Below are 6,000 nucleotides of genomic sequence, written 5' to 3' on the forward strand. Positions count from 1 at the left end.
CCTTCTGCTCCAAACCCTTTGCTCGAGTTGTCAGAAGGGTCATTCTAGTTTAGGATTACACTACTTTTCCATTTATCTATTCATGAACAGATAATCCATGTACATAACACAGAATTAAAAGTATTCAACCAGTGATTGAGTGAAAAGTTAGCCTCCATCCTTCTCCTGCCCTGGCCACTCTGTCCTCCCTGGGGGTGATCTGGGGGTTCAGTGTCTTCCGTGTCCTCTTTCCAGAGCTCATCTATGCATTTTCAAAAATATGGAGTTATTTGAAGCTCTTTTATTGGTTTATTTGCTTATTTTTCAAAGCTGTGGGTCATTCACATGGGTCAAAAAATAACAAATATAAAAAGTGATCAGTGAAAAGTCACACACACACAACCCTGTTCTCTGCCATCTCCGTGGTTTCTACTCTCTACACCACCCCTTCCCTACACCCTACACCATCGAGTTTTTATGTTCCTGTGAATTATTTCAGTCTTCTTAAAGGAACACACAATCAAATATAATTCTTATTCTTCCCTGCAAGAGCCTATATAAAGACAACAAAAAGATTATTTGAAAAAGCAAAATATACATTAATGGAATTAACTATATGCAGTTGATGAAGCAGTCAATTTGATTAATAATATATATACAATAAACTATAAATAATAAACAAATTTAACTGCATGGGGTTTCCTTGCTTCAGGATACTGTGATCCCCTTAAAAGGGACCCCCCTTTTCAAAAGTACTTAATAATCGCTATGTCCTGGGCTGGACCAATCAGAATCGCTGCCAGCAGTACACTATACCAGGTGTTCCAGTACACTATACAGGGGTGTCCTGATAACTCAGCCTGTTTGCCCCTGGGTCAGTCTGTGCAATGCTGGGGGCCAACATGACCTACTACCTAGGTTGGCCCTGCGGTTTTGCCCATCACACACAGGGATGGTGTTCAGGGATCGCTGTGGCTCTTGATGGGAGGAAGAAACATCTGCTCTGAGCCCCGCCATTCTAAGGTCATTTTTATTTGAGAGGTTCATGGGTCCTTCCCAGCAGCCTGGAATTTTACTGTGTAATTAATTGCGTTTTCTCTCACGGTTGGGCGATCCCAGCCCCCATAACAGCTGTGTAGGTTATTGCCTCATTTACCTACTTGGAAGGCCGATACAAAGAAGGATGTCCCAACTGTAGGCTCCAGAACCTAGCTGTGTCCTGGCTGCATGTGCTCCTGCTGTTTCTTCTCCTTGCAATACCTTCTCCATGCAACCCTAATAAAGTCCCACCCATCCTTGAAAATCCAGTTCAGCTATCCCCTGCAAACAACCCAGGTCTCCCATTTAAATGTCTTTCCTCGAACACTTCTTGCTGTTTCTATCATACAACCACACTCTGCTTATAGCTGTAATTCCATCTATAATTATAGATATGCTTTCCCCACCACAGGACTATAAATTTTGTGACCTCGCCATTACTGTCTCTGTAATCCCCATGGCATAGCTTAGCATGGTACCTAAAAATAGTAGGATCTCAATAAATATTTATTAAACAAAATTGAATTGTTTGGTTTAATCCTCACCCTTATCCCAATTGGTGGTAGAGGGTGTCGGGGAAGAGGAGTAGCATCGAAAACCTCTTACTTGATGGGTTCAAAGAGAAAAGGCTTTCCAGGTTGACAATGAAGCAGGATGGTTAAGAATTCAGTCTGTGCATTAAAAACAAACTTACGGTTACCAAAGGGGAAAAGAGGAGGGATAAATTAGGAATTTGAGATTAACACCTACACACTACTATATATAAAATAAACAAGGATTTATAGTACAGCACAGGGAACTATATTCAATATCTTGTAATGACCTATAATGGAAAAGAGTCTGAGAAAGAATAGATACATGTGCGTGCGTGTGTGTGTGTGTGTGTGTAACTGAATCACTTTGCTGTATACCTGAAACACTGTAAATCAACTATATTTTAATTTAAAAAAAAAAGAGAGAATTCAGTTTCTGGCTTTAGCATGACCTGAATTCAATCCAGATTCTGCACTTATTAGCTACATGACCTCAGGCAAGCTACTTGACCTCTTTAAAATCATTTCCCCAAATGTAAAACAAGGATGGGAATACTAGCACCTACCTTACAAAGCAAGCAGGGAACATTCAATCATTACCATTTTTAATAGCTTTTATTGAGGTGGCTGTCACCATCATCTGTTTCTGGTCAGGAAGCTTTGACAGTAGAAACTGAAGTCAGGAGCTCTTTGAAGCAAGGTTCTGACCACTTCCACTTCCAAACTGCATTTGCTTGGAAGGAGGGAAATAAAAAAAAACCATGAATGAAACTTCAGTGAGCCTTCATTTCCCACTGGGAAAGCAGGCTGAATAATTATAATTGTGAATGTCTTGTCCAAGTCTGTTTATCGGTTCAAAAATAAACATTCTCATTTCCAAACTGATATCAATACTGAGAGCCACAGGGCATATTTTTTATTTGTTATTTGGTAATAACCATAGGTGTTCTTAAAATTTTTTTTAAGATCTGTCCAGTTATTTCATTGTAGTCTCAGTAACAAATAAGTCAATAGCAAATTAAATATTAAGAAGTTTTCCAACATGAAACAATTAGAACAAGCACTCAGCTGACAACAGAACATGGAAAATTTACAATTTCTGAATTAAAGTTGATAGGTAGCCTGCAGATACCATGAATCTTTGCAAAATTCAGGAAGCAGAGAGTTAAGGACTGGAAATGGTTTATTAGTGTGCTGGAAATTTCCATTGCTTGTTTTGTCAGCTATGCAAGGGTTTATACATGGAGAAGAGCTGTCTCCAAGTGTGTGTGTGTGTGTGTGTGTGTGTGTTGCCTCTTCATAAACCCTTTGCAATGCTAAATCACGACCTATTTTCTTTCCAGCTTTCTTTGTTTTCTAGCCTTCTCTGGAGTCACCAGAGGGCCCCCTTCTGGCTTGTTTATTGTATAACCAGTGCCCTGCTATACATGGTCTTACACACAATCTGACCTATTAATAGTTCCCTTGCAAAGGCATTACTGATAATACTTGTTAATGGAATGGTTATTTATAAAAATGCAGGTCACTTGAAAGTTTATGAAAAATGTTAGAAGTTCAGTCCTTTAGAGCCAAAAGGGACGTAAAACTATACTTGAGCCAACCCCTTTTTAAACTTTGACATGATGAAATTGCGGCACAGAGAAAAGAAGCAATGTTCCTAAAGTCACAAAGCTAATTGCAAAGTCTGGCTTTCAGACTGACAATGTATGGTCAACCACATAAAAAGTAGAAATGGAGTGGTTTTTATCGTCATGACCTGCAAATTAACAAGCAGTGCGAGCTTTTAGGGGGTCATGTTTGGGAAACAGAAATAGCAATATGGCACATTTAAATCCTGTTCGTGAAGCAGCAGCACTAAAACAGACATTGCAGGATTCAAGTATCAAGATGTGTGGATGAAAAGAATTGACATGCCTCCCCACCTGTCTACCTTTCTTCTAGGAGAATGCAGACCCAGGGGGAGGAAGATGGCTAAGTCCCAGGTGTGTGGGTGTGGCCAAGGATGGAGAAATGACACATCCTGAGACCCAGGTGGCTGGTCTGTCTAGGGCTGACCCACGGGCCAATCTGATGTAGAACCATGGAGAAATCTGGCTAAAGGGGAAAGGCATGACCAAAGGAAGAGGCAGGAAGACCCTTGCTTGCTGTTCTGGTGCTGCTGTTTTGACCCTTGGGGGAGTCTCAATGTGCCTAGAGAGTTTCTGCTTTTCCCTCTAGGCAATTATCACATGAAACATCTTCTGGACCTTTTCACTTGGTGTTTTTTTACAGCAATGCAAATAGTGATGACTTCAGGCAGACGCTGTGCTGAACTGAAGCATCACTGCTCTTGTCACGTGGTTCTCTGTACTTGGGAGGGAGGCTGGAAGCTTTCTTGTGGAGGTTGAGGAGGGCTTCCCAAGCTTTGCAGGGGCACAGCAAGGAGGACTCTCTGGAGGCACATTCAGTTGGGTCCATCCCCAAGAGAGGGACATGTGACAGGATCAGGCCATCTCTGCACGGGAATGGCCCCGGACAAGCACTCCAGACTCCGTAACACCAGCTTTCAGGCTTTCCTGGCAGTCATGTCAGGCTCACCAGCTACATGACGGGAAATGCCTGTGGTCTGGAGTTGTCAGTGGACCTGCCTATTAGCCTTTCCCAGACCTCCCCTCACCACCAAAGGAAGAAAATATTCGTGTACCACCAGCAGCATGAACCTGACCTCTCTCCCCTCTAGACTTCCTGGGCTTATGTTTATCTCAAATTTCCAGAGGGAAAAACTGTAGCTCAGAGAGGTTAAGTGACTCTGAAAGAATCAAGGTTTGGATCTGGATTTGCAAACTGATGTTAGCAATTTTGGGGGGTTTGATTTGGGTTTTTTGCTCACCAAAGCATCTTCTCTTATCCCTTCAATGAGAAAGAGTTTATCAGGTCAGCTCTTGTGTCTGAGATGGATGTGGATGGGCAGGACAGGGACACTTTTAGTTAGAGGAACACTAGAAGCATTATCTCTGCCTGAGCTACGTTCGGCTACAAGCTTCAGCTAGGTTTCTGAGACACAGAGCAGGGTGGACAGGGAGTCTGGAGGGACAACTAGAATGTATCCAATGGGCTACTAGGGTTGGCATCCCTGCCAGAATCCTATAGATATGGGGGTGGAGCAGCTTGGCAAAGGGAAATCAGATTACCGCTGCCTTAAGAAGGGAGAGGAGAGGAGAGGAGTAAGCCATCCAACACAGCAAACGTCCATCACAAACCCCGAGGGACAGAGCCTGTGCCATGGCTGTGCAGAGAGCACCTCACACCCTGGATGAGGACTGATGCTGGAGCCCACCGCAGCTAGGGGGAGGTCCACAGGGCCGAGGGCCTGGTGCCGGCACAGCTCTCCACCCCCAGAGCCCACCTCCTGCTCCTCTCCTCCCCTCCTCCCCCCACACACTGAGGGCCCCTCTCTGGGTACTGCCATGCGCTCGATTGCATTGCTTGTCTTCCCTTTTTGCATCTGTCTTAATTCTCCAACTAGATCCAAACCTGGCATCCAGCCCAAGGATCTAGACCAAACAGATATTTGATAAATGTTCAGTGATAAAATATCATGGACTCAAGGTAGAAGAAGGGTGTGAATTTCCTTAGTCCTTTAAGTACTATGTCTCCCCTTCTATCCTCTCAATGAATAAAGGGAAGACGGAGAATAAAATGAATCTGGTTTGAGAGTTGGTGAAATGGTTTCGTTAAAAATATTGAAGCAGTGGCCTGAGCATCAGGAGACCTGGGTATTTGTCCCCACCCAATAATCTGTGTGGCACCAAGGCGTCTCACTCCATTCCTCTGGGTCTTGGGTTCTCTTCAGTATTAATTGAAGTGCCTTGTGACTTATCAGCCTCAGCACCATTGATATTTTTGGCTGCACAACTCTTTCTTGTTGGGGAGGGAGCTGTCCTGTGCATCGTGGGGTGTTTAGCAGCAACCCTGGCCTCTATTCGCTAGGTGCCAGCAGTAACCTCTACAATGTGACAATGTCTGCAGACACTTTCAAATGCTCCCTAGGGGACAAAACTGTGCCTCCTCCGTTGAGAATTACTGGGCTAGATGGCCTCTTCCCCAGCTGAGATGTGGGTTTCGCTTCATGTTTCTGAGACTGAAAATAACGAAGCCTAATACAAGATGGAAATTAATTTCTCTCATATCAAAGTCAGAGCTTGGAAGACAGCTCTGCTCTGCCAAGTTAACAACAACTCAGACTCCTTCTATCTTGTTGTTTTGCCATTCATGGGTTGTTTCCCATGTCTGGTTCAAGTTGCATCCACATTCTGGTTGGCAGGATGAAAGAAAGAGGGTAGAGGTGAGGATGGTTACACCCCTGCCTGTAATTTGCATTTGTAACCACTCTCATCCCATTGGCCAGAAATTAGTCGCAAGACCATATCTAACTGCAAAGGAGTTAAATATAGTTTTTCTTTGCAAAATA

The sequence above is a fragment of the Camelus bactrianus genome, chromosome 3 (genome assembly GCF_048773025.1).
Source record: "Camelus bactrianus isolate YW-2024 breed Bactrian camel chromosome 3, ASM4877302v1, whole genome shotgun sequence".
Taxonomy (NCBI): Eukaryota; Metazoa; Chordata; class Mammalia; order Artiodactyla; family Camelidae; genus Camelus; species Camelus bactrianus.